Source organism: Pseudophryne corroboree, unplaced genomic scaffold (assembly GCF_028390025.1).
Source record: "Pseudophryne corroboree isolate aPseCor3 unplaced genomic scaffold, aPseCor3.hap2 scaffold_403, whole genome shotgun sequence".
NCBI lineage: Eukaryota > Metazoa > Chordata > Amphibia > Anura > Myobatrachidae > Pseudophryne > Pseudophryne corroboree.
The window spans coordinates 61,802-87,972 of record NW_026970043.1 but is presented as its reverse complement, the minus strand read 5'-3'; the positions used below and the strand labels follow the sequence as shown (position 1 = coordinate 87,972).

Below are 26,171 nucleotides of genomic sequence, written 5' to 3'. Positions count from 1 at the left end.
ATGGGCAATTTGCCTCTATTCAACCTCAAAAACTATGTTACTATATGTTACTATATTACTATGTTACTGTAGTATACAGAACACCACAATGTAATGAGCAGTGATAGTGAGCACTGATGAGGATACTAGAACTGACACTGAGCAGCAAGATGCAGCACTGGACTATTAGTAATGTACTGTAGTATGCTGAGCACCACAATGCAGCACAAGACAATGAGCAGTGATACTGAGCACTGATGAGGATACTACTGAGAACTGACACTGAGCAGGAGAGACACACTACTAGTATTACTGAGCAGCAATAAGTAACCACTGATACTGAGCACTGATATTGAGATTTCCACTGAGAGAACATAGCCACGTCCTCTCCGCTCTCTCTTCAATGCACGAGTAAAAATGGCGGCAACGCGCAGCTCTTTATATGGAATCCGAATCTCGCGAGAATCCGACAGCGGGATGATGACATTTTCCCTTGTTCAGGTTTTCCGAGTCAGGCGGGAACAACCGAGCCTGCCTCGGACCAGTGTAAACCACGTGGAGTTCGTCGGGAATTCGGTTCTCGGAGAACCGAACCCGCTCCTCTCTACCTTATACCCATCAATTTTTTTATTTTCAATCTAAGCCCCTGCAGTTTTCTGTAAGCATCTGCTTCGCTATGATGATCAACAAGTCACAAGGGCAAACACTCAGGGCTTGAGGCGTAGATCTTAGGACCAGCTGCTACAAGCATGGCAGAGGTGTCACTATCACTGGTGACACCCAGAGAGGTGGCGAGGGAGATTGTAATGCAGGGCGCGCAGATAAGCAGTGCAATGGTAAAAAGGAGGCATGGTTTCATAGGTAGGGGCGTGGCCTGGTGGCCTGAATCTACATTTTGTTGCTCCGGGTGTCCCGGGGGTTGGGGGCTGCACCCGGGGACTAGTGTGTGTGCGGTGCTGGCTCCTGCACAGTGACAGGGCATGGCCACCCAGCATGACGCCTCCATTCTTGACCATGCTGTAATTGCAGTCGCACTGCAGTTCAGCGTGATCATAAAAAATGGTGTAGCCTCCTGCTGGTGCAGACTGTATGTGCGCGCAGGAAGCCGCCACCATTTTTGTGATCACAGCGGCTGAATGTGATGTCATACAGCCGCTGTGACCACGCCCCCTGTGTCTCCTCCGTTGCAGACCCCATTTTGAAGCCTTGCCCCCGCACCGCTCCATCCCTGACTTGGAAATGGAGTGTTGCTGACCCCCCTCCCCCCCCCCCGCCCCGATTGACAGGCAGAGGCGATCGCATTCTCTGCGGGGTGCCGCAGAAAATGCAGGCACATGCGTATGCTGTTAGCAAATTTTGCAGTTGGATCGCTTATTGTGATTGCATTCCAACCTGAATCAGGCCCTATTACCTATCACAATGCGCTGCGGGCAGTACAAAATTGGGTTAATATAGGAGTAAAACTCCCAGACCTGTGCTCCTTAACTGTACCTGGTGGCTAGTGGAGCGGCTGCCCAGTAATCAGTGTCCACGCCAGTGCGCACACGGTCCACCCCCTACGGCCACGCTCCCCTTCATCAGCGGCCTCGTGATCCGGAAGGGCGGTGTGTGTGTGACTGACCTTAGGAAGAAACTGGAGCCTCCGCTGCAGTGACCCAGCAACCAGGGCACGGGAGTATACAGCGCCGCTGGGAGTGATGAAGCTGCAGTAAAGATGTCTATTAGACCTAGCCTGCTGCAGCCCTTGTAGATTCTCATAAAACAAGTTCTTCTTTTCTTGTCAAAATTAATAGCTAAGAATAGGCTGCCTGAGGCAGGCCCCTGTTAAGTGGCCTGCTACTGAAGGCACCAACTACAAACTGAGCTCCCTGTTCATGGAAGCGGGGTTATAGAGGAGGATGCGCTGAGCATCTTGGGAACAGTCAAAAGCTTTGAGCCGGTTGGTGCCTCAGATCAAGATCCTACTCTACACCCCAATGTGAATCCTTGTGGAGTCCAGTGTACCCCACAGAAGAAATTAATGTGTCACACCCATTGGCAGCAACCTTAGAATAGCTGCTGACGGGCACAATTGAGAAAGGAAGGGGGGGGGGGACATTTGAATCCAGCACATAGATGCAATTCAAATATGTAATTTGTACCTTCCTATTTTAAAATATAATGGATGAACCTCACCCTGTGAGAACAATCTTCATGATCAAGAGATCTCATATGCAAAATAAGTATGAGTTGGGATAGGGCTGGGGAGGGTGGCTGCTCGGGCAGCCCCTCCCCCGTCAAGTTAAGGAGATTCAACTGAGGACGCACAAGGGAACTCTCGTCTGGGGACACCAACTGCAGGGAGACCACATCTGTTCAGATGAACATGGGAGGGTGGAAGGCTGCCTAATATTGAAGCACCATCAAATATCAAACCATATGCAACAACTAGTACAAGCATTCCTGGGGGAAGGTCTGCAGAAGACGGATTTGCATACGGTGATGTCATCCAAGATGTGGGCCAAAGTTGGCTGGAACCCTCATCTGCATATGAAAAGAGAAAAGGGGCATGCAGGGCATGGCGGCCTTTTGCGGTGCTTGGATGACCCCTAGTTCGCATTAAACACCCCCACCCTCCTTTGGTGTGGGGCTCATGTTGGCCATGCCCCATCCCCTGAAGCATTCAAGCTGATTTCTTGCAGCAGCTGGGCACTGTAACAGCTCCAGAGCTGTTCTGTAAGGCAAGTAAAAGGGTGTGGGCCCTGCAGCACCACCTGTAGTTCGCATTGTGCGTTGGAAGGCACAAAGTAAGCAGACGGGAGGAGAAGTCAGGATAGTGCGCAAGGGCATCCTTTTCTCTTAGTCCGTAGAGGATGCTGGGGTCACATTAAGAACCATGGGGTATAGACGGGATCCACAAGAGACATGGGCACTTTAAGACTTTCAAAGGGTGTGAACTGGCTCCTCCCTCTATGCCCCTCCTCCAGACTCCAGTTATAGGAACTGTGCCCAGGGAGACGGACATTTCGAGGAAAGGATTTATTGTTAAACTAAGGTGAGCATCTTACCAGCTCACACCTTAAGCATGCCGCAGAACGTGGCATTCAACAGAACACAAGCCAACGGCATGAACAATTGCAGCAAAAAGCTGACCAGAACCATAACATAACATGTGTATAACCACAAGTAATAACTGCAGACACAGTATGGACTGGGACGGGTGCCCAGCATCCTCTACGGACTAAGAGAAAAGGATTTACCAGTAGGTATTAAAATCCTATTTTCTCATACGACCTAGAGGATGCTGGGGTCACATTAAGAACCATGGGGTTATACCAAAGCTCTTGAACGGGTGGGAGAGTGCGTACGACTCTGCAGCACCGAATGACCCAACTTGAGGTTATCATCAGCCAAGGTATCAAACTTGTAAAACTTAGCAAAAGTGTTTACTAAATAGCTGCTCGGCAAAGTTGCAATGCCGAGACTCCCCGACCAGCTGCCCAGGATGAACCCACCTTTCTAGTAGAATGGGTCTTCACCTAATTCAGTAATGGCAATCCTGCCATGGAATGAGCATGCTGAATCTTACCACAGATCCAGCGCATAATGGTCTACATGGAAGCAGGACACCCAATCCTGTTGGGAGCATACAGGACAAACAGAGCCTCTGTTTTCCTAATCTGAACCGTTCTGGTGACATAAATTTTCAAAGTTCTGACCACAGCCAGAGACTTTGACTCAACGAAGGTGTCAGTGGCCAAAGGCACCATGTGGAAAGATGAACCACCTTCGGCAGAAATTGTTGACGTGTCCTCAATTCTGCTCTATCTTCATGAAAGATCAAATAAAGGCTCTTGTGATACTGCATGGTTTGTACTGTTTTCCATGTGCTCCCAGATCTTTCAAGCAAGTAGCATGGTCAAGAAAGTTCTGTTTGAAAAGAAACAACATTTACTGTCATTGTTATAGAATTTGGGAGAAAAAACAAGAAGAAATCTGCACTGTTGACGCACTGGACAGAATGAATGAATCATAAAATATAACCTTTATTAAGTATGTATTAAAATTGGATAAATATTAATATTATTATCCCAAACTGCAGTGAAACATAAATGTTAAAATCACAGAACTAACATACATGTGCATAAGAAGAATAAAGAGATGTGAAAAAAAGGTTTAAAAAGCGTGTCCGTGTGTGATTATTTTTGAAGGCACAACCCTGGCGGGGTTGTTTATATAGATATATATGTTGCTAATAATCACTTTCTAGCGTAATGTTATTAAATAGCTGTTAGTATCTATGTCGTCAGGTACCACTGGGTCGTATCCTATATACTCCCTTCACTCAATAGGGGTTACCTCCCGGGAAGCCATCCCCATTGGCGAATTTGTGGGGGTGATTGAGTATAACCGGTAAGCTAACCTCCAATTTGTGGGGTGCTTAGGTAGATGGGGATCACTTATTTCTCTGTGTCCCCTAAGACTATATTCCTAAATTCAATACCACAGGGGGATAGCTTTCTATATCGGATAAGGAATCACTTGATAGGGAAATCTCTATGGATCATGGAAAGATCATATTTATTAATATCCAAACTAAAAAAATGATGAATAGCTTTAATTTAGCTGTTTAGATATAGTTAATTGGCGAGATATACCAACAGGTGCGGTTGCCTTAAGGAATATGGCAATTCCAATATAAATAGCAGCCCTCCTTCATATAATCAGCCAGATCTTATTAAATCTGGTCCAGATATAGCCGTTCAGATATACTTAATTGACAACATATATCAATCGGTGGGGTTGCCTTAAGGAATATAGCAATTCCAATTCTCATATAAATAGCAACCTTCCTTCATATATTCAGCCAGATCTTATTTAATCTGATCTAGGCGTAGGCAATAATGCTTTCCTTAGAGGTATAGCCACCTCAATTCTTATTAAGAAGCAAAGTGTCTGTCATAATGGTTTATCCAATTCATCTAAGAAATAATATATTCCATGTGTCAGAGATTCATTACTCTCTATTTACACTGTTAAAGAGTTAATTCTTATTATGTTACAGTGTAATGAAATTATCATATAGGGAGATGTGGCAATTCCATGTGCTATATATATAATAACCCTTAGTGGTCCAGATTCCACAATGAGGAATTTTCTTATAAACCGCTGAAACACACAGCTGTTTGACTGACTTCCAAATATATCTATCTCACTTTGTAACAGTCTTATGATAGAGAAACTGTTACATATTCGGTCACTTAGTTATCTAAAGGTAAACAGACTCAGTGTGAGGGTAATATAATATATCAAATGCGCTGTCAATAATCGTGGTAACTGGTGTAATAATGTGGTATATTGAGTATGCTAGTAAGGCATATAACTGCTCTCCAGCCTTTAAGTGTTACCAATCAATTTGTTACACTGTAAAGGATTTATGGTGTCCTGTTAGGACATGCAGCTGCTAGGCTGACTCAAAGATTTATCCATTTGTAACAATTATGTAACAGTTATATACATGTTACTGGTATTACATAGAAATAGTATGACACAGGCCAGCAGTCCCATGTGTCTAGATTCCACAATAGGAGATTTTCTTTGTCTTATAAACTGCTGGAACACACAGCTGCTAGACTGACTTCAAATATATATATTACTTTGTAACAGTCTTATAGTAAAGAGACTGTTACACACTGTCATTTAGTTATCTCAAGGTTAGCAGATTCTGTGTGAGGATAGTGTTCTGTTAGAACATGCAGCTGCTAGGCTGACTCATAGAAAATGTATCCATTTGTAACAAATGACACATACAGCATTAAATTAATATCTATAGCAGCCCATGTGACATCTCTACTCTTATCATAATTGTCTGGTTATTGCCAATCTGGACAGCAGGAGTGATATATATTCACTAGTCCCAATATCCCATCATATAAATATACCCACACTGATATACTTTCTTATCAAGAGTTATTAGTAGCTATCTGTATGCACTTTAGACATTGTAATTGCTAAGTGACATCATATCTAGTGTATTCCTTTCTTATAGCTCAGCTTCTATTCCCTATTAGTGGAGACTAACAGCTAACATCATAATCATATATTTTTGTTTTATAACATTTCACATGAGTCAAATACACGCGGACACGCCGTGCCCTACACATGTGTTTCACTGCATCTATGGCAACTTACATTAAAGCTAACAAGAAAGCACACTCGTTCTGTCTTTAAACTGATAAAAGAAACCCCAATAATATGGGGCATGCAAAAATTGAGATAAAACTCAGTTTTGCTCCTCTCCACGGAAATCTTTAATAAAAGGCGAAATATTTGTTAGTTCTGAAGAGAAACCAGAGCATGACCAAGATTCCACCTGTCGCCTGAGTGCCATGCCAGCAGTTCTCATTGAGCTCAAAGTGAGCACCCAATTTGAAAGAAAGAAAGCAGATTTCTCACCAGGCTTCCCCTAGCTATAAACATGGTTTGTACTCTTTTCCATGTGTTCCCAGATCTTTCAAGCAATTAGTATAGTCAAGAAAGTTCTGTTTGAAAAGAAACAAACATTTACTGTCATTTCTATGCAAATGAGCTTACATTAAAGCACACTCGTTCTATCTTTAAACAGATAAAATAAAACCCCAATAAGATGGGGCATGCAAAATTTGAGATAAAACTCAGTTTTGCTCCTCTCCACGGAAATCTTTAGTAAAAGGCGAAAGATTTGTTCGTTCTGAAGAGAAACCAGAGCATGACCAAGATTCCACCTGTCGCCTGAGTGCCATGCCAGCAGTCCTCATTCAGCTCAAAGTGAGCACCCAATTTGAAAGAAAGAAAGCAGATTTCTCACCAGGCTTCCCCTTGCTATAAGCATGGTTTGTACTCTTTTCCATGTGCTCCCAGATCTTTCAAGCAAGTAGCATGGTCAAGAAAGTTCTGTTTGAAAAGAAACAGACATTTACTATCATTGTTATACAAATAAACTTACATTAAAGCCAACAAGAAAGCACACTCGTTCTGTCTTTAAACTGATAAAAGAAACCCCAATAATATGGGGCATGCAAAAATTGAGATAAAACTCAGTTTTGCTCCTCTCCACGGAAATCTTTAATAAAAGGCGAAAGATTTGTTCATTCTGAAGAGAAACCAGAGCATGACCAAGATTCCACCTGTCGCCTGAGTGCCATGCCAGCAGTCCTCATTCAGATCAAAGTGAGCGCCCAATTTGAAAGAAAGCAGATTTCTCACCTGGCTTCTCCTTGCTATAAGCATGGTTTGTACTGTATTCCATGTGCTCCCAGATCTTTCAAGCAAGTAGCATGGTCAAGAAAGTTCTGTTTGAAAAGAAACAAACATTTACTGTAATTTCTATGCAAATGAGCTTTCATTAAAGCACACTCATTCTATCTTTAAACCGATAAAAGAAAATCCAAAAAGATGGGGCATGCAAAAATTGAGGTAAAACTCAGTTTTGCTCCTCTCCACGGAAATCTTTAGTAAAAGGCGAAAGATTTGTTCGTTCTGAAGAGAAACCAGAGCATGACCAAGATTTTCATCTGAAAATATGTGTTCTCCCTGCAGTTGTTGTCCCCAGATGAGAGTTCCCTTGTGCTGCCTCAGTTGAATCTCCTTTACTTGACAGAGATGTGCCTGAGCAGCGGCCCTCCCCAGCCCTATCCCAAATCATACTTATTTTGCATAGGAGATACCATGGTCATGAAGATTGTTCTCCCACGGTGAGGTTCATTCATTGCATTCTGGGTATGCTGACCCCTGTGATTTCCCCAAATGTGGGAAACTCGACTGCATTATTTGTGGTAGTGGGGGACTGTGTTTGTGCTTTCCTCTGGTCAGCTCTGGTAAAAGTCAGATTTCTTTGTCTCAGATCTTCCTCTAGCCTTGTTCTTCTTTCGAGAGTTCCCTTGTGCTGCCTCAGTTGGATCTCCTTCACTTGACAGGGGGTGCCCGAGCAGCAATCCTCCACAGCTCTAGCCCAACTCCTACTTACCTGCCAGGTGAGATACTATGATCTTCACTGTTAGGGCAATCAGGATGTGGAATTCCCTGCCAGGGAAGGTGGTAATGGCGGACTCTGTAATTGGATTTAAAAAAGGAATGGATACATTTCTGAATGAAAAAGCTATCTAAGGTTATAATACTTAAAATATCAACATGGTTAATCCGGGGGTAACATGAGTTATAGTAGCTAACTAGTCATAAAACATTATTCAGCAAGTATGTAGAATCATCACAACTTAAAACAGGTTGAACACGATGGGCAATTTGCCTCTATTCAACCTCAAAAACTATGTTACTATATGTTACTATATTACTATGTTACTGTAGTATACAGAAAACCAAAATGCAATGAACAGTGATAGTGAGCACTGATGAGGATACTAGAACTGACACTGAGCAGCAAGATGCAGCACTGGACTATTAGTAATGTACTGTAGTATGCTGAGCACCACAATGCAGCACAAGACAATGAGCAGTGATACTGAGCACTGATGAGGATACTACTGAGAACTGACACTGAGCAGGAGAGACACACTACTAGTATTACTGAGCAGCAATAAGTAACCACTGATACTGAGCACTGATATTGAGATTTCCACTGAGAGAACATAGCCACGCCCATTCCGCTCTCTCTTCAAAGCACGAGTAAAAATGGCGGCAACAAGCAGCTCTTTATATGGAATCCGAATCTCGCGAGAATCCGACAGCGGGATGATGACATTTTCCCTTGTTCAGGTTTTCCGAGTCAGGCGGGAACAACCGAGCCTGCCTCGGACCAGTGTAAACAACGTGGAGTTCGTGGGGAATTCGGTTCTCGGAGAACCGAACCCGCTCCTCTCTACCTTATACCCATCAATTTTTTTATTTTCAATCTAAGCCCCTGCAGTTTTCTGTAAGCATCTGCTTCGCTATGATGATCAACAAGTCACAAGGGCAAACACTCAGGGCTTGAGGCGTAGATCTTAGGACCAGCTGCTACAAGCATGGCAGAGGTGTCACTATCACTGGTGACACCCAGAGAGGTGGCGAGGGAGATTGTAATGCAGTGCGCGCAGATAAGCAGCGCAATAGTAAAAAGGAGGCATGGTTTCATAGGTAGGGGCGTGGCCTGGTGGCCTGAATCTACATTTTGTTGCTCCGGGTGTCCCGGGGGTTGGGGGCTGCACCCGGGGACTAGTGTGTGAGCAGTGCTGGCTCCTGCACAGTGAAAGGGCATGGCCACCCAGCATGACGCCTCCCTTCTTGACCATGCTGTAATTGCAGTCGCACTGCAGTTCAGCGTGATCATAAAAAATGGTGTAGCCTCCTGCTGGTGCAGACTGTATGTGCGCGCAGGAAGCCGCCACCATTTTTGTGATCACAGCGGCTGAATGTGATGTCATACAGCCGCTGTGACCACGCCCCCTGTGTCTCCTCCGTTGCAGACCCCATTTTGAAGCCTTGCCCCCGCACCGCTCCATCCCTGACTTGGAAATGGAGTGTTGCTGACCCACCTTTCCCCCCCCCGCCCCGATTGACAGGCGGAGGCGATCGCATTCTCTGCGGGGTGCCGCAGAAAATGCAGGCACATGCGTATGCTCTTAGCAATTTTTGCAGTTGGATCGCTTATTGTGATTGCAATCCAACCTGAATCAGGCCCTATTACCTATCACAATGCACTGCGGGCAGTACAAAATTGGGTAAATATAGGAGAAAAACCCCCAGACCTGTGCTCCTTAACTGTACCTGGTGGCTAGTGGAGCGGCTGCCCAGTAATCAGTGTCCACGCCAGTGCGCACACGGTCCACCCCCTACGGCCACGCTCCCCTTCATCAGCGGCCTCGTGATCCGGAAGGGTGGTGTGTGTGTGACTGACCTTAGGATGAAACCGGACCCTCCGCTGCAGTGACCCAGCAACCAGGGCACGGGAGTATACAGCGCCGCTGGGAGTGATGAAGCTGCAGTAAAGATGTCTATTAGACCTAGCCTGCTGCAGCCCTTGTAGATTCTCATAAAACAAGTTCTTCTTTTCTTGTCAAAATTTATAGCTAAGAATAGGCTGCCTGAGGCAGGCCCCTGTTAAGTGGCCTGCTACTGAAGGCACCAACTACAAACTGAGCTCCCTGTTCATGGAAGCGGGGTTATAGAGGAGAATGCACTGAGCATCTTGGGAACAGTCAAAAGCTTTGAGCCGGTTGGTGCCTCAGATCAAGATCCTACTCTACACCCCAATGTGAATCCTTGTGGAGTCCAGTGTACCCCACAGAAGAAATTAATGTGTCACACCCATTGGCAGCAACCTTAGAATAGCTGCTGACGGGCACAATTGAGAAAGGAAGGGGGGGGGGGGACATTTGAATCCAGCACATAAATGCAATTCAAATATGTAATTTGTACCTTCCTATTTTAAAATATAATGGATGTACCTCACCCTGTGATAACAATCTTCATGATCAAGAGATCTCATATGCAAAATAAGTATGAGTTGGGATAGGGCTGGGGAGGGTGGCTGCTCGGGCAGCCCCTCCCCCGTCAAGTTAAGGAGATTCAACTGAGGAAGCACAAGGGAACTCTCGTCTGGGGACAACAACTGCAGGGAGACCACATCTTTTCAGATGAACATGGGAGGGCGGAAGGCTGCCTAATACTGAAGCACCATCAAATATCAAACCATATGCAACATCTAGTACAAGCCTTCCTGGGGGAAGGTCTGCAGCAGACGGATTTGCATACAGTGATGTTATTCAAGCAGTGGGCCAAAGTTGGCTGGAACCCTCATCTGCATATGAAAAGAGAAAAGGGGCGTGCAGGGCATGGCGGCCTTTTGCAGTGCTTGGATGACCCCTAGTTCTCATTAAACACCCCCACCCTCCTTTGGTGTGGGGCTCATGTTGGCCATGCCCCATCCCCTGAAGCATTCAAGCTGATTTCTTGCAGCAGCTGGGCACTGTAACAGCTCCAGAGCTGTTCTGTAAGGCAAGTAAAAGGGTGTGGGCCCTGCAGCACCACCTGTAGTTTGCATTGTGCGTTGGAAGGCACAAAGTAAGCAGACGGGAGGAGAAGTCAGGATAGTGCGCAAGGGCATCCTTTTCTCTTAGTCCGTAGAGGATGCTGGGGTCACATTAAGAACCATGGGGTATAGACGGGATCCGCAAGAGACATGGGCACTTTAAGACTATCAAAGGGTGTGAACTGGCTCCTCCCTCTATGCCCCTCCTCCAGACTCCAGTTATAGGAACTGTGCCCATGGAGACGGACATTTCGAGGAAAGGATTTATTGTTAAACTAAGGTGAGCATCTTACCAGCTCACACCTTAAGCATGCCGCAGAACGTGGCATTCAACAGAACACAAGCCAACGGCATGAACAATTGCAGCAAAAAGCTGACCAGACCATAACACAACATGTGTATAACCACAAGTAATAACTGCAGACACAGTATGGACTGGGACGGGTGCCCAGCATCCTCTACAGACTAAGAGAAAAGGATTTACCGGTAGGTATTAAAATCCTATTTTCTCATACGACCTAGAGGATGCTGGGGTCACATTAAGAACCATGGGGTTATACCAAAGCTCTTGAACGGGTGGAAGAGTGCGTACGACTCTGCAGCACCGAATGACCCAACTTGAAGTTATCATCGGCCAAGGTATCAAACTTGTAAAATTTAGCAAAAGTGTTTACTAAATAGCTGCTCGGCAAAGTTGCAATGCCGAGACTCCCCGACCAGCTGCCCAGGATGAACCCACCTTTCTAGTAGAATGGGTCTTCACCTAATTCAGTAACGGCAATCCTGCCATGGAATGAGCATGCTGAATCTTACCACAGATCCAGCGCATAATGGTCTACATGGAAGCAGGACACCCAATCCTGTTGGGAGCATACAGGACAAACAGAGCCTCTGTTTTCCTAATCTGAACCGTTCTGGTGACATAAATTTTCAAAGTTCTGACCACAGCCAGAGACTTTGACTCAACGAAGGTGTCAGTGGCCAAAGGCACCATGTGGAAAGATGAACCACCTTCGGCAGAAATTGTTGACGTGTCCTCAATTCTGCTCTATCTTCATGAAAGATCAAATAAAGGCTCTTGTGATACTGCATGGTTTGTACTGTTTTCCATGTGCTCCCAGATCTTTCAAGCAAGTAGCATGGTCAAGAAAGTTCTGTTTGAAAAGAAACAAACATTTACTGTCATTGTTATGCAAATAAACTTACATTAAAGCTAACAAGAAAGCAATCTCGTTCTGTCTTTAAACTGATAAAAGAAACCCCAATAATATGGGCATACCTCCCAACTTTGTCGGCTCGCAAAGAGGGACACACGCGCGGCGAAGTCGCGCGCGCTCCCAAAAAGGGTGTGGCCTAAGTAAAAGGGGGCGTGGCTTCGCGGGAGGACCCGCGATCGCGAGTCACGCCCCCGTTTTCGGCACTGAGCGGGCATGCCCAGCGCTCTGTGAGCCGCTGGCATGCCACCTCTCCCTCTGACTTCAGTGAATAGACGCTGTGCGCATGCGCACAGCGTCTATTCACCGCTGCTCTGCTAAGCAGGGCAGCGACAGACAGAGCCTCCCAATTGTCCTCCCCACCGCGGGACACTGCGGCCCGCAGGTGGGACAGCGGGACAGTCCCCAAAAAACGGGACTGTCCCGCGAAAATCGGGACAGTTGGGAGGTATGATATGGGGCATGCAAAAATTGAGATAAAACTCAGTTTTGCTCCTCTCCACGGAAATCTTTAGTAAAAGGCGAAAGATTTGTTTGTTCTGAAGAGAAACCAGAGCATGACCAAGATTCCACCTGTCGCCTGAGTGCCATGCCAGCAGTCCTCATTCAGCTCAAAGTGAGCACCCAATTTGAAAGAAAGAAAGCAGATTTCTCACCAGGCTTCCCCTTGCTATAAACATGGTTTGTACTCTTTTCCATGTGCTCCCAGATCTTTCAAGCAATTAGTATGGTCAAGAAAGTTCTGCTTGAAAAGAAACAGACATTTATTGTCATTGTTATGCAAATAAACTTACATTAAAGCTAACAAGAAAGCACACTCGTTCTGTCTTTAAACTGATAAAAGAAACCCCAATAATATGGGGCATGCAAAAATTGAGATAAAATTCAGTTTTGCTCCTCTCCACGGATAATCTTTAATAAAAGGCGAAAGATTTGTTCGTTCTGAAGAGAAACCAGAGCATGACCAAGATTCCACCTGTCGCCTGAGTGCTGTGCCAGCAGTCCTCATTCAGATCAAAGTGAGTGCCCAATTTGAAAGAAAGCAGATTTCTCACCTGGCTTCTCCTTGCTATAAGCATGGTTTGTACTGTATTCCATGTGCTCCCAGATCTTTAAAGCAAGTAGCATGGTCAAGAAAGTTCTGTTTGAACATAAATAAACATTTACTGTCATTTCTATGCAAATGAGCTTACATTAAAGCACACTCATTCTATCTTTAAACCGGTAAAAGAAACCCCAAAAAGATGGGGCATGCAAAAATTGAGATAAAACTCGGTTTTGCTCCTCTCCACGGAAATCTTTAGTAAGAGGCGAAAGATTTGTTCGTTCTGAAGAGAAACCAGAGCATGACCAAGATTTTTATATGAAAATATGTGTTCTCCCTGCAGTTGTTGTCCCCAGATGAGAGTTCCCTTGTGCTGCCTCAGCTGAATCTCCTTTACTTGACAGAGATGTGCCTGAGCAGCGGCCCTCCCCAGCCCTATCCCAAATCATACTTATTTTGCATAGGCGATACCATGGTCATGAAGATTGTTCTCCCAGGGTGAGGTTCATTCATTGCATTCTGGGTATGCTGACCCCTGTGATTTCCCCAAATGTGGGAAACTCGACTGCATTATTTGTGGTAGTGGGGGACTGTGTTTGTGCTTTCCTCTGGTCAGCTCTGGTAAAAGTCAGATTTATTTGTCTCAGATCTTCCTCTAGCCTTGTTCTTCTTTCGAGAGTTCCCTTGTGCTGCCTCAGTTGGATCTCTTTCACTTGACAGGGGGGTGCCCGAGTAGCGACCCTCCCCAGCTCTAGCCCAACTCCTACTTACCTGCCAGGTGAGATACTATGATCATGAAGGTGCTTCTCCCAGGGCAAGGCTCACCCATTGCACTCTGGGTGTGGTGCCCCTGCGATTTCCCCAAATGTGGGAAGCTTGACTGCATAATTTGTGTTTCCCCTGGTCGGCTCTCGTATAATTCAGATCTCTTTGTCTCAGGTCTCTCTCCAGCCTAGTTTGCTGTCTGTTTCCACTTCTTTTTTCATGAGCCCCTCCCTTTTATACCCTTGTGCACTATCCTGACTTCTCCTCTTGTCTGCTTACTTTGTGCCTTCCAATGCACAATGCAAACTACTGGTAGTGCTGCAGGGCCCACACCCTTTTACTTGCCGTACAGAGCAGCTCTGGAGCTGTTACAGTGCCCAGCTGCTGCAAGAAATCAGCTTGAATGCTTCAGGGGCTGGGGCATAGCCAACATGAGCCCCACACCGAAGGAGGGTGGAGGTGTTTAATGCGAACTAGGGGTCATCCAAGCGCCGCAAAAGGCCGCTATGCCCTGCACGCCCCTTTTCTCTTTTCATATGCAGACGAGGGTTGAAGCCAACTTTGACCCACTGCTTGGATGACATCACCGTATGCAAATCCATCTGCTGCAGGCCTTCCCCCAGGAATGCTTGCACTAGTTGTTGCATTTGGTTTGTTGTTTGGGGGTGCTTCATTATTAGGCAGCCTTCTGCCCTCCCATGTTCATCTGAAAATATGTGTTCTCCCTGCAGTTGTTGTCCCCAGATGAGAGTTCCCTTGTGCTGCCTCAGTTGAATCTCCTTTACTTGACAGAGATGTGCCTGAGCAGCGGCCCTCCCCAGCCCTATCCCAAATCATACTTATTTTGCATAGGAGATACCATGGTCATGAAGATTGTTCTCCCAGGGTGAGGTTCATTCATTGCATTCTGGGTATGCTGACCCCTGTGATTTCCCCAAATGTGGGAAACTCGACTGCATTATTTGTGGTAGTGGGGGACTGTGTTTGTGCTTTCCTCTGGTCAGCTCTGGTAAAAGTCAGATTTATTTGTCTCAGATCTTCCTCTAGCCTTGTTCTTCTTTCGAGAGTTCCCTTGTGCTGCCTCAGTTGAATCTCCTTCACTTGACAGGGGGGTACCCGAGCAGCGACCCTCCCCAGCTCTAGCCCAACTTCTACTTACCTGGCAGGTGAGATACTATGATCATGTAGGTGCTTCTCCCAGGGCAAGGCTCACCCATTGCACTCTGGGTGTGCTGCTCCTGCGATTTCCCCAAATGTGGGAAACTTGACTGCATAATTTGTGTTTCCCCTGGTCGGCTCTCGTATAATTCAGATCTCTTTGTCTCAGGTCTCTCTCCAGCCTAGTTTGCTGTCTGTTTCAACTTCTCTTTTCTTGAGCCGCTCCCTTCTATGCCCTTGCGCACTATCCTGACTTCTCCCGTCTGCTTACTTTGTGCCTTCCAATGCACAATGCAAACTACAGGTAGTGCTGCAGGGCCCACACCCTTTTACTTGCCGTTCAGAGCAGCTCTGGAGCTGTTACAGTGCCCAGCTGCTGCAAGAAATCAGCTTGAATGCTTCAGGGGCTGGGGCATAGCCAACATGAGCCCCACACCGAAGGAGGGTGGAGGTGTTTAATGCGAACTAGGGGTCATCCAAGCGCCGCAAAAGGCCGCCATGCCCTGCACGCCCCTTTTCTCTTTTCATATGCAGACGAGGGTTGAAGCCAACTTTGACCCACTGCTTGGATGACATCACCATATGCAAATCGATCTGCTGCAGGCCTTCCCCCAGGAATGCTTGTACTAGTTGTTGCATTTGGTTTGTTGTTTGGGGGTGCTTCAGTATTAGGCTGCCTTCTGCCCTCCCATGTTTATCTGAAAATATGTGTTCTCCCTGCAGTTGTTGTCCCCAGATGAGAGTTCCCTTGTGCTGCCTCAGTTGAATCTCCTTTACTTGACAGAGATGTGCCTGAGCAGCGGCCCTCCCCAGCCCTATCCCAAATCATACTTATTTTGCATAGGCGATACCATGGTCATGAAGATTGTTCTCCCAGGGTGAGGTTCATTCATTGCATTCTGGGTATGCTGACCCCTGTGATTTCCCCAAATGTGGGAAACTCAACTGCATTATTTGTGGTAGTGGGGGACTGTGTTTGTGCTTTCCTCTGGACAGCTCTGGTAAAAGTCAGATTTATTTGTCTCAGATCTTCCTCTAGCCTTGTTCTTCTTTCGAGAGTTCCCTTGTGCTGCCTCAGTTGGATCTCTTTCACTTGACAGGGGGGTGCCCGAGCAGCGACCCTCCCCAGCTCTAGCCCAACTCCTACTTACTTGCCAGGTGAGATACTATGATCATGAAGGTGCTTCTCCCAGGGCAAGGCTCACCCATTGCACTCTGGGTGTGGTGCCCCTGCGATTTCCCCAAATGTGGGAAGCTTGACTGCATAATTTGTGTTTCCCCTGGTCGGCTCTCGTATAATTCAGATCTCTTTGTCTCAGGTCTCTCTCCAGCCTAGTTTGCTGTCTGTTTCCACTTCTTTTTTCATGAGCCCCTCCCTTTTATACCCTTGTGCACTATCCTGACTTCTCCTTCTGTCTGCTTACTTTGTGCCTTCCAATGCACAATGCAAACTACAGGTAGTGCTGTAGGGCCCACACCCTTTTACTTGCCGTACAGAGCAGCTCTGGAGCTGTTACAGTGCCCAGCTACTGCAAGAAATCAGCTTGAATGCTTCAGGGGCTGGGGCACAGCCAACATGAGCCCCACACCGAAGGAGGGTGGAGGTGTTTAATGTGAACTAGGGGTCATCTAAGCGCCGCAAAAGGCCGCCATGCCCTGCACGCCCCTTTTCTCTTTTCATATGCAGACGAGGGTTGAAGCCAACTTTGACCCACTGCTTGGATGACATCACCGTATGCAAATCCATCTGCTGCAGGCCTTCCCCCAGGAATGCTTGCACTAGTTGTTGCATTTGGTTTGTTGTTTGGGGGTGCTTCAGTATTAGGCAGCCTTCTGCCCTCCCATGTTCATCTGAAAATATGTGTTCTCCCTGCAGTTGTTGTCCCCAGATGAGAGTTCCCTTGTGCTGCCTCAGTTGAATCTCCTTTACTTGACAGAGATGTGCCTGAGCAGCGGCCCTCCCCAGCCCTATCCCAAATCATACTTATTTTGCATAGGAGATACCATGGTCATGAAGATTGTTCTCCCAGGGTGAGGTTCATTCATTGCATTCTGGGTATGCTGACCCCTGTGATTTCCAAAATGTGGGAAACTCGACTGCATTATTTGTGGTAGTGGGGGACTGTGTTTGTGCTTTCCTCTGGTCAGCTCTGGTAAAAGTCAGATTTATTTGTCTCAGATCTTCCTCTAGCCTTGTTCTTCTTTCGAGAGTTTCCTTGTGCTGCCTCAGTTGGATCTCTTTCACTTGACAGAGGGGTGCCCGAGCAGCGACCCTCCCCAGCTCTAGCCCAACTCCTACTTACCTGCCAGGTGAGATACTATGATCATGAAGGTGCTTCTCCCAGGGCAAGGCTCACCCATTGCACTCTGATTTCCCCAAATGTGGGAAGCTTGACTGCATAATTTGTGTTTCCCCTGGTCGGCTCTCGTATAATTCAGATCTCTTTGTCTCAGGTCTCTCTTCAGCCTAGTTTGCTGTCTGTTTCCACTTCTTTTTTCATGAGCCCCTCCCTTTTATACCCTTGTGCACTATCCTGACTTCTCCTCCTGTCTGCTTACTTTGTGCCTTCCAATGCACAATGCAAACTACAGGTAGTGCTGCAGGGCCCACACCCTTTTACTTGCCGTACAGAGCAGCTCTGGAGCTGTTACAGTGCCCAGCTGCTGCAAGAAATCAGCTTGAATGCTTCAGGGGCTGGGGCATAGCCAACATGAGCCCCACACCGAAGGAGGGTGGAGGTGTTTAATGCGAACTAGGGGTCATCCAAGCGCCGCAAAAGGCCGCCATGCCCTGCACGCCCCTTTTCTCTTTTCATATGCAGACGAGGGTTGAAGCCAACTTTGACCCACTGCTTGGATGACATCACCGTATGCAAATCCATCTGCTGCAGGCCTTCCCCCAGGAATGCTTGCACTAGTTGTTGCATTTGGTTTGTTGTTTGGGGGTGCTTCAGTATTAGGCAGCCTTCTGCCCTCCCATGTTCATCTGAAAATATGTGTTCTCCCTGCAGTTGTTGTCCCCAGATGAGAGTTCCCTTGTGCTGCCTCAGTTGAATCTCCTTTACTTGACAGAGATGTGCCTGAGCAGCGGCCCTCCCCAGCCCTATCCCAAATCATACTTATTTTGCATAGGAGATACCATGGTCATGAAGATTGTTCTCCCACGGTGAGGTTCATTCATTGCATTCTGGGTATGCTGACCCCTGTGATTTCCCCAAATGTGGGAAACTCGACTGCTTTATTTGTGGTAGTGGGGGACTGTGTTTGTGCTTTCCTCTGGTCAGCTCTGGTAAAAGTCAGATTTCTTTGTCTCAGATCTTCCTTTAGCCTTGTTCTTCTTTCGAGAGTTCCCTTGTGCTGCCTCAGTTGGATCTCCTTCACTTGACAGGGGGGTACCCGAGCAGCGACCCTCCCCAGCTCTAGCCCAACTTCTACTTACCTGGCAGGTGAGATACTATGATCATGTAGGTGCTTCTCCCAGGGCAAGGCTCACCCATTGCACTCTGGGTGTGCTGCTCCTGCGATTTCCCCAAATGTGGGAAACTTGACTGCATAATTTGTGTTTCCCCTGGTCGGCTCTCGTATAATTCAGATCTCTTTGTCTCAGGTCTCTCTCCAGCCTAGTTTGCTGTCTGTTTCAACTTCTCTTTTCTTGAGCCGCTCCCTTCTATGCCCTTGCGCACTATCCTGACTTCTCCCGTCTGCTTACTTTGTGCCTTCCAATGCACAATGCAAACTACAGGTAGTGCTGCAGGGCCCACACCCTTTTACTTGCCGTTCAGAGCAGCTCTGGAGCTGTTACAGTGCCCAGCTGCTGCAATAAATCAGCTTGAATGCTTCAGGGGATGGGGCATGGCCAACATGAGCCCCACACCAAAGGAGGGTGGGGTGTTTAATGCGAACTAGGGGTCATCCAAGCACCGCAAAAGGCCGCCATGCCCTGCACGCCCCTTTTCTCTTTTCATATGCAGATGAGGGTTGAAGCCAACTTTGACCCACTGCTTGGATGACATCACCGTATGCAAATCCGTCTTCTGCAGAACTTCCCCCAGGAATGCTTGCACTAGTTGTTGCATTTGGTTTGTTGTTTGGGGGTGCTTCAGTATTAGGCAGCCTTCTGCCCTCCCATGTTCATCTGAAAATATGTGTTCTCCCTGCAGTTGTTGTCCCCAGATGAGAGTTCCCTTGTGCTGCCTCAGTTGAATCTCCTTTACTTGACAGAGATGTGCATGAGCAGCGGCCCTCCCCAGCCCTATCCCAAATCATACTTATTTTGCATAGGAGATACCATGGTCATGAAGATTACTCTCCCAGGGTGAGGTTCATTCATTGCATTCTGGGTATGCTGACCCCTGTGATTTCCCCAAATGTGGGAAACGCGACTGCTTTATTTGTTGGTAGTGGGGGACTGTGTTTGTGTTTTCCTCTGCTCTCTGGTAAAAGTCAGATTTCTTTGTTTCAGATCTTCCTCTAGCCTTGTTCTTCTTTCGAGAGTTTCCTTGTGCTGCCTCAGTTGGATCTCCTTCACTTGACAGGGGGGTGCCCGAGCAGCGACCCTCCCCAGCTCTAGCCCAACTCCTACTTACCTGCCAGGTGAGATACTATGATCATGAAGGTGCTTCTCCCAGGGCAAGGCTCACCCATTGCACTCTGGGTGTGCTGCCCCTGCGATTTCCCCAAATGTGGGAAACTTGACTGCATAATTTGTGTTTCCCCTGGTCAGGTCTCGTATAATTCAGATCTCTTTGTCTCAGGTCTCTCTCCAGCCTAGTTTGCTGTCTGTTTCCACTTCTCTTTTCTTGAGCCGCTCCCTTCTATGCCCTTGCGCACTATCCTGACTTCTCCTCCTTTCTGCTTACTTTGTGCCTTCCAACGCACAATGCGAACTACAGGTAGTGCTGCAGGGCCCACACCCTTTTACTTGACTTACAGAGCAGCTCTGGAGCTGTTACAGTGCCCAGCTGCTGCAAGAAATCAGCTTGAATGCTTCAGGGGCTGGGGCATAGCCAACATGAGCCCTACACCGAAGGAGGGTGGAGGTGTTTAATGCAAACTAGGGGTCAGCCAAGTGCCGCAAAAGGCCACCATGCCCTGCACGCCCCTTTTCTCTTTTCATATGCAGACGAGGGTTGAAGCCAACTTTGACCCACTGCTTGGATGACATCACCATATGCAAATCTATCTGCTGCAGGCCTTCCCCCAGGAATGCTTGCACTAGTTGTTGCATTTGGTTTGTTGTTTGGGGGTGCTTCAGTATTAGGCAGCCTTCTGCCCTCCCATGTTCATCTGAAAATATGTGTTCTCCCTGCAGTTGTTGTCCCCAGATGAGAGTTCCCTTGTGCTGCCTCAGTTGAATCTCCTTTACTTGACAGAGATGTGCCTGAGCAGCGGCCCTCCCCAGCCATATCCCAAATCATACTTATTTTGCATAGGAGATACCATTGTTATGAAGATTGTTCTCCCAGGGTGCGGTTCATTCATTGCACTCTGGGTATGCTGACCCCTGTGATTTCCCCAAATGTGGGAAACTCGACTGCATTATTTGTGGTAGTGGTGGACTGTGTTTGTGCTTTCCTCTGGTCAGCTCTGGTAAAAGTCAGATTTCTTTGTCTCAGATCTTCCTCTAGCCTTGTTCTTCTTTCGAGAGTTCCTTTGTGCTGCCTCAGTTGGATCTCCTTCACTTGACAGGGGGGTGCCCGAGCAGCGACCCTCCCCAGCTCTAGCCCAACTCCTACTTACCTGCCAGGTGAGATACTATGATCATGAAGGTGCTTCTCCCAGGGCAAGGCTCACCCATTGCACTCTGGGTGTGCTGCTCCTGCAATTTCCCCAAATGTGGGAAACTTGACTGCATAATTTGTGTTTCCCCTGGTCAGGTCTCGTATAATTCAGATCTCTTTGTCTCAGGTCTCTCTCCAGCCTAGTTTGCTGTCTGTTTCCACTTCTCTTTTCTTCAGCAGCTCCCTTCTATGCCCTTGCGCACTATCCTGACTTCTCCTCCTTTCTGCTTACTTTGTGCCTTCCAACGCACAATGCGAACTACAGGTAGTGCTGCAGGGCCCACAACCTTTTACTTGCCTTACAGAGCAGCTCTGGAGCTGTTACAGTGCCCAGCTGCTGCAAGAAATCAGCTTGAATGCTTCAGGGGCTGGGGCATAGCCAACATGAGCCCCACACCGAAGGAGGGTGGAGGTGTTTAATGCAAACTAGGGGTCAGCCAAGTGCCGCAAAAGGCCACCATGCCCTGCACGCCCCTTTTCTCTTTTCATATGCAGACGAGGGTTGAAGCCAACTTTGACCCACTGCTTGGATGACATCACCATATGCAAATCTATCTGCTGCAGGCCTTCCCCCAGGAATGCTTGCACTAGTTGTTGCATTTGGTTTGTTGTTTGGGGGTGCTTCAGTATTAGGCAGCCTTCTGCCCTCCCATGTTCATCTGAAAATATGTGTTCTCCCTGCAGTTGTTGTCCCCAGATGAGAGTTCCCTTGTGCTGCCTCAGTTGAATCTCCTTTACTTGACAGAGATGTGCCTGAGCAGCGGCCCTCCCCAGCCATATCCCAAATCATACTTATTTTGCATAGGAGATACCATTGTTATGAAGATTGTTCTCCCAGGGTGCGGTTCATTCATTGCACTCTGGGTATGCTGACCCCTGTGATTTCCCCAAATGTGGGAAACTCGACTGCATTATTTGTGGTAGTGGTGGACTGTGTTTGTGCTTTCCTCTGGTCAGCTCTGGTAAAAGTCAGATTTCTTTGTCTCAGATCTTCCTCTAGCCTTGTTCTTCTTTCGAGAGTTCCTTTGTGCTGCCTCAGTTGGATCTCCTTCACTTGACAGGGGGGTGTCCGAGCAGCGACCCTCCCCAGCTCTAGCCCAACTCCTACTTACCTGCCAGGTGAGATACTATGATCATGAAGGTGCTTCTCCCAGGGCAAGGCTCACCCATTGCACTCTGGGTGTGCTGCCCCTGCAATTTCCCCAAATGTGGGAAACTTGACTGCATAATTTGTGTTTCCCCTGGTCGGCTCTCGTATAATTCAGATCTCTTTGTCTCAGGTCTCTCTCCAGCCTAGTTTGCTGTCTGTTTCCACTTCTCTTTTCTTGAGCCCCTCCCTTCTATACCCTTGTGCACTATCCTGACTTCTCCTCCCGTCTGCTTACTTTGTGCCTTCCAATGCACAATGCAAACTACAGGTAGTGCTGCAGGGCCCACACCCTTTTACTTGCCTTACAGAGCAGCTCTGGAGCTGTTACAGTGCCCAGCTGCTGCAAGAAATCAGCTTGAATGCTTCATGGGATGGGGCATGGCCAACATGAGCCCCACACCAAAGGAGGGTGGGGGTGTTTAATGCGATCTAGGGGTCATCCAAGCGCCGCAAAAGGCCGCCATGCCCTGCACGCCCCTTTTCTCTTTTCATATGCAGATGAGGGTTGAAGCCAACTTTGACCCACTGCTTGGATAACATCACCATATGCAAATCCATCTGCTGCAGGCCTTCCCCCAGGAATGCTTGCACTAGTTGTTGCATTTGGTTTGTTGTTTGGGGGTGCTTCAGTATTAGGCAGCCTTCTGCCCTCCCATGTTCATCTGAAAATATGTGTTCTCCCTGCAGTTGTTGTCCCCAGATGAGAGTTCCCTTGTGCTGCCTCAGTTGAATTAACTTTACTTGACAGAGATGTGCCTGAGCAGCGGCCCTCCCCAGCCCTATCCCAAATCATACTTATTTTGCATAGGAGACACCATGGTCATGAAGATTGTTCACCCAGGGTGAGGTTCATTCATTGCATTCTGGGTATGCTGACCCCTGTGATTTCCCCAAATGTGGGAAACTCGCCTGCATTATTTGTGGTAGTGGGGGACTGTGTTTGTGTTTTCCGCTGGTCAGCTCTGGTAAAAGTCAGATTTCTTTGTCTCAGATCTTCCTCTAGCCTTGTTCTTCTTTCGAGAGTTCCATTGTGCTGCCTCAGTTGGATCTCCTTCACTTGACAGGGGGGTGCCCGAGCAGCGACCCTCCCCAGCTCTAGCCCAACTCCTACTTACCTGCCAGGTGAGATACTATGATCTTGAAGGTGCTTCTCCCAGGGCAAGGCTCACCCATTGCACTCTGGCTGTGCTGCCCCTGCGATTTCCCCAAATGTGGGAAACTTGACTGCATAATTTGTGTTTCCCCTGGTCGGCTCTCGTATAATTCAGATCTCTTTGTCTCAGGTCTCTCTCCAGCCTAGTTTGCTGTCTGTTTCCACTTCTCTTTTCTTGAGCCGCTCCCTTCTATGCCCTTGCGCACTATCCTGACTTCTCCCGTCTGATTACTTTGTGCCTTCCAACGCACAATGCGAACTACAGGTAGTGCTGCAGGGCCCACACCCTTTTATTTGCCTTACAGAGCAGCTCTGGAGCTGTTACAGTGCCCAGCTGCTGCAAGAAATCAGCTTGAATGCTTCAGGGGCTGGGGCATAGTCAACATGAGCCCCACACCGAAGGAGGGTGGAGGTGTTTAATGCGAACTAGGGGTCATCCAAGCGCCGCAAAAGGCCGCCATGCCCTGCATAACCCTTTTCTCTTTTCATATGCAGATGAGGGTTCCAGCCAACTTTGGCCCACTGCTTGGATGACATCACCGTATGCAAATTCGTCTCCTGCAGACCTTCCCCCAGGAATGCTTGTACTAGTTATTGCATATGGTTTGATATTTGATGGTGCTTCAGTATTAGGCAGCCTTCCGCCCTCCCATGTTCATCTGAAAAGATGTAGTCTCCCTGCAGTTGTTGTCCCCAGACGAGAGTTCCCTTGTGCTTCCTCAGTTGAATCTCCTTAACTTGACGGGGGAGGGGCTGCCCGAGCAGCCACCCTCCCCAGCCCTATCCCAACTCATACTTATTTTGCATATGAGATCTCTATATCATGAAGATTGTTCTCACAGGGTGAGGTTCATCCATTATATTTTAAAATAGGAAGGTTCAAATTACATATTTGAATTGCATCTATGTGCTGGATTCAAATGTCCCCCCCCCCTTCCTTTCTCAATTGTGCCCGTCAGCAGCTATTCTAAGGTTGCTGCCAATGGGTGTGACACATTAATTTCTTCTGTGGGGTACACTGGACTCCACAAGGATTCACATTGGGGTGTAGAGTAGGATCTTGATCTGAGGCACCAACCGGCTCAAAGCTTTTGACTGTTCCCAAGATGCTCAGCGCATTCTCCTCTATAACCCCGCTTCCATGAACAGGGAGCTCAGTTTGTAGTTGTTGCCTTCAGTAGCAGGCCACTTAACAGGGGCCTGCCTCAAGCAGCCTATTCTTAGCTATTAATTTTGACAAGAAAAGAAGAACTTTTTTTATGAGAATCTACAAGGGCTGCAGCAGGCTAGGTCTAATAGACATCTTTACTGCAGCTTCATCACTCCCAGCGGCACTGTATACTCCCGTGCCCTGGTTGCTGGGTCACTGCAGCGGAGGCTCCGGTTTCTTCCTAAGGTCAGTCACACACAATGTAACACCCCGGTATAACAAGTGTGTAAACTATGTGGAACAGGTCAGGGATACCTTGATGGACTATTCCTCCTTCAGCAGCAGCTCTTCTCTATTCCTGGCAGAGAGGCAAGGTTTCCCCAGACACAAAGAAAGGCAGGCAGGGCTTTGTATGAAAGAATAAATGGTTTACCACATAACTCAGAAAAGGAACTGATTACAGTAGGGAAGGGAAAGATTTGATTCAAGCAACTTAAACACAGACACCATATACACTTTAAGTCATTACACAAATGGTAATATAACTAAATCTGAGATTAATACTATGTTGCTTAGTAATAGAAATCAATTTATGCAGACAATATTTAAGTCCCAGATAACATTGGTGTCACTGCAGGGAGTCTCTATGTGCACGTTGGGGCCCGGTTATGTTGTTACATAGTTATATGCAGCTATTGTCTCCTTTAGCTGTGAACAAAATATTGTAGCTCTGTGTAGTAAAGATGATTGTTTAAAACAAACTGGAGCTGCTTCCCATGTAAATCGCTGCATAGGTATAGTAAATATAGGATAATGTCCTTTGCAGTGGAGTAGGTTTCAGTATAAATATGGATTTATCTCACCCAGTCAATAGATGTTTCTGAGGCAGTTTCCCCTCAGATGTAGGCCAGTCAGCATTGGTATAAAGGCTTTATACTCTCCTGTCTCTGACACTTGCTGTGCACTCTCTTGGCTGAGAGTGTCATGGCGTTCTTACTTGTTAATTGCTGCACTTCCACTGCTGTATTTTGCACTACTGCTTACTCTCTCATGCAATTTTCAGCTTATTTGTCTCCCCTCTCTCAGCTGCTCATCTCTGCGTAATGGCGTCGCCAGCTCTTTCCTCACCATGGCTCCAACTGACTTCTCAAACTGCTGTTCAATTTTCTTTTAAATAAACTTTATTTAAAATGGCACAGGCAACTACACTGTTGTCAAAAATGTCCTTGTTGTTATGGGATATCACACGTGCCCCCCCCCCCAAAACATGCGTGTCCTCACGCATTTTGGTTTTATCCCTATATAAACTTCTCACTATATCCAGTCACATTCATTAGTGAACACAGATTATGTCTGAAACATTAACATTTATCAACATTTTTAACATCAGTATCTGATAGGTATAATTCCTTTTGTGCTATAGTACATTAACACATGCTCCTGGAGCAATCGGTTGAAATCTGGACAGTATATGGTCTTGAAAAGTTTGTCTAGGAAACCTCAACCCCCCTGCCATGGATGAGTATTGAACTCTTTCTAAACTGTCTTTGGGACATGCTGTACAAAACTGCAGCTGACTATGGTGGTTTTCTGTTTTGCAAGCCCTAGTCTTCTTGCCTCCTTGTCGGTGACAAACCACCTTAGTCTGCTGTAAATACATTTTATGAGCCTCTTCCATTCCATCTTGGGATTCAGTATCACAGCTGGTTTGGGACAATGGATTCTGGAGAGAAAGAGGCAGCAAGGTTCTTCTTACAGAACAGGTTGGACAGTTTCGGCACCATCTCTTGATG

General features: G+C 47.1%; 25 non-coding genes across 25 annotated transcripts; 18 read left to right on the top strand and 7 right to left on the bottom strand.

Annotated features, from left to right (window-relative positions):
• Nucleotides 1-6,201: 6,201 nt before the first annotated feature.
• Nucleotides 6,202-6,317, bottom strand: LOC135024242 (U5 spliceosomal RNA). Its single transcript, XR_010221088.1, has one exon. It is a non-coding gene; the product is annotated as a U5 spliceosomal RNA (small nuclear RNA).
• A 275-nt stretch (nucleotides 6,318-6,592) lies between these two features.
• LOC135024208 (U5 spliceosomal RNA) lies at nucleotides 6,593-6,708 on the bottom strand. Its single transcript, XR_010221054.1, has one exon. It is a non-coding gene; the product is annotated as a U5 spliceosomal RNA (small nuclear RNA).
• Nucleotides 6,709-6,994: 286 nt separating this feature from the next.
• LOC135024233 (U5 spliceosomal RNA) lies at nucleotides 6,995-7,110 on the bottom strand. The gene has a single exon (XR_010221079.1). It is a non-coding gene; the product is annotated as a U5 spliceosomal RNA (small nuclear RNA).
• A 270-nt stretch (nucleotides 7,111-7,380) lies between these two features.
• On the bottom strand, nucleotides 7,381-7,496 carry LOC135024229 (U5 spliceosomal RNA). Its single transcript, XR_010221075.1, has one exon. It is a non-coding gene; the product is annotated as a U5 spliceosomal RNA (small nuclear RNA).
• Nucleotides 7,497-7,640: 144 nt separating this feature from the next.
• LOC135023990 (U1 spliceosomal RNA) lies at nucleotides 7,641-7,804 on the top strand. Its single transcript, XR_010220866.1, has one exon. It is a non-coding gene; the product is annotated as a U1 spliceosomal RNA (small nuclear RNA).
• A 4,819-nt stretch (nucleotides 7,805-12,623) lies between these two features.
• LOC135024262 (U5 spliceosomal RNA) lies at nucleotides 12,624-12,736 on the bottom strand. Its single transcript, XR_010221107.1, has one exon. It is a non-coding gene; the product is annotated as a U5 spliceosomal RNA (small nuclear RNA).
• A 286-nt stretch (nucleotides 12,737-13,022) lies between these two features.
• On the bottom strand, nucleotides 13,023-13,139 carry LOC135024259 (U5 spliceosomal RNA). The gene has a single exon (XR_010221104.1). It is a non-coding gene; the product is annotated as a U5 spliceosomal RNA (small nuclear RNA).
• A 270-nt stretch (nucleotides 13,140-13,409) lies between these two features.
• On the bottom strand, nucleotides 13,410-13,525 carry LOC135024222 (U5 spliceosomal RNA). The gene has a single exon (XR_010221067.1). It is a non-coding gene; the product is annotated as a U5 spliceosomal RNA (small nuclear RNA).
• Nucleotides 13,526-13,669: 144 nt separating this feature from the next.
• LOC135023966 (U1 spliceosomal RNA) lies at nucleotides 13,670-13,833 on the top strand. Its single transcript, XR_010220843.1, has one exon. It is a non-coding gene; the product is annotated as a U1 spliceosomal RNA (small nuclear RNA).
• Nucleotides 13,834-13,985: 152 nt separating this feature from the next.
• LOC135024142 (U1 spliceosomal RNA) lies at nucleotides 13,986-14,148 on the top strand. Its single transcript, XR_010221003.1, has one exon. It is a non-coding gene; the product is annotated as a U1 spliceosomal RNA (small nuclear RNA).
• Nucleotides 14,149-14,822: 674 nt separating this feature from the next.
• Nucleotides 14,823-14,986, top strand: LOC135024048 (U1 spliceosomal RNA). The gene has a single exon (XR_010220924.1). It is a non-coding gene; the product is annotated as a U1 spliceosomal RNA (small nuclear RNA).
• A 152-nt stretch (nucleotides 14,987-15,138) lies between these two features.
• Nucleotides 15,139-15,301, top strand: LOC135024039 (U1 spliceosomal RNA). Its single transcript, XR_010220915.1, has one exon. It is a non-coding gene; the product is annotated as a U1 spliceosomal RNA (small nuclear RNA).
• Nucleotides 15,302-15,972: 671 nt separating this feature from the next.
• On the top strand, nucleotides 15,973-16,136 carry LOC135024275 (U1 spliceosomal RNA). The gene has a single exon (XR_010221119.1). It is a non-coding gene; the product is annotated as a U1 spliceosomal RNA (small nuclear RNA).
• Nucleotides 16,137-16,288: 152 nt separating this feature from the next.
• LOC135024164 (U1 spliceosomal RNA) lies at nucleotides 16,289-16,451 on the top strand. Its single transcript, XR_010221018.1, has one exon. It is a non-coding gene; the product is annotated as a U1 spliceosomal RNA (small nuclear RNA).
• A 674-nt stretch (nucleotides 16,452-17,125) lies between these two features.
• Nucleotides 17,126-17,288, top strand: LOC135023987 (U1 spliceosomal RNA). The gene has a single exon (XR_010220863.1). It is a non-coding gene; the product is annotated as a U1 spliceosomal RNA (small nuclear RNA).
• Nucleotides 17,289-18,260: 972 nt separating this feature from the next.
• Nucleotides 18,261-18,424, top strand: LOC135023998 (U1 spliceosomal RNA). Its single transcript, XR_010220874.1, has one exon. It is a non-coding gene; the product is annotated as a U1 spliceosomal RNA (small nuclear RNA).
• Nucleotides 18,425-18,576: 152 nt separating this feature from the next.
• Nucleotides 18,577-18,739, top strand: LOC135024038 (U1 spliceosomal RNA). The gene has a single exon (XR_010220914.1). It is a non-coding gene; the product is annotated as a U1 spliceosomal RNA (small nuclear RNA).
• Nucleotides 18,740-19,409: 670 nt separating this feature from the next.
• On the top strand, nucleotides 19,410-19,574 carry LOC135024081 (U1 spliceosomal RNA). The gene has a single exon (XR_010220952.1). It is a non-coding gene; the product is annotated as a U1 spliceosomal RNA (small nuclear RNA).
• Nucleotides 19,575-19,723: 149 nt separating this feature from the next.
• LOC135024071 (U1 spliceosomal RNA) lies at nucleotides 19,724-19,886 on the top strand. Its single transcript, XR_010220943.1, has one exon. It is a non-coding gene; the product is annotated as a U1 spliceosomal RNA (small nuclear RNA).
• A 674-nt stretch (nucleotides 19,887-20,560) lies between these two features.
• On the top strand, nucleotides 20,561-20,724 carry LOC135024006 (U1 spliceosomal RNA). Its single transcript, XR_010220882.1, has one exon. It is a non-coding gene; the product is annotated as a U1 spliceosomal RNA (small nuclear RNA).
• A 152-nt stretch (nucleotides 20,725-20,876) lies between these two features.
• LOC135024062 (U1 spliceosomal RNA) lies at nucleotides 20,877-21,039 on the top strand. The gene has a single exon (XR_010220934.1). It is a non-coding gene; the product is annotated as a U1 spliceosomal RNA (small nuclear RNA).
• A 674-nt stretch (nucleotides 21,040-21,713) lies between these two features.
• LOC135024005 (U1 spliceosomal RNA) lies at nucleotides 21,714-21,877 on the top strand. Its single transcript, XR_010220881.1, has one exon. It is a non-coding gene; the product is annotated as a U1 spliceosomal RNA (small nuclear RNA).
• A 152-nt stretch (nucleotides 21,878-22,029) lies between these two features.
• Nucleotides 22,030-22,192, top strand: LOC135024058 (U1 spliceosomal RNA). Its single transcript, XR_010220930.1, has one exon. It is a non-coding gene; the product is annotated as a U1 spliceosomal RNA (small nuclear RNA).
• A 674-nt stretch (nucleotides 22,193-22,866) lies between these two features.
• On the top strand, nucleotides 22,867-23,030 carry LOC135024023 (U1 spliceosomal RNA). Its single transcript, XR_010220899.1, has one exon. It is a non-coding gene; the product is annotated as a U1 spliceosomal RNA (small nuclear RNA).
• A 152-nt stretch (nucleotides 23,031-23,182) lies between these two features.
• On the top strand, nucleotides 23,183-23,345 carry LOC135024139 (U1 spliceosomal RNA). Its single transcript, XR_010221000.1, has one exon. It is a non-coding gene; the product is annotated as a U1 spliceosomal RNA (small nuclear RNA).
• Nucleotides 23,346-26,171: the final 2,826 nt, after the last annotated feature.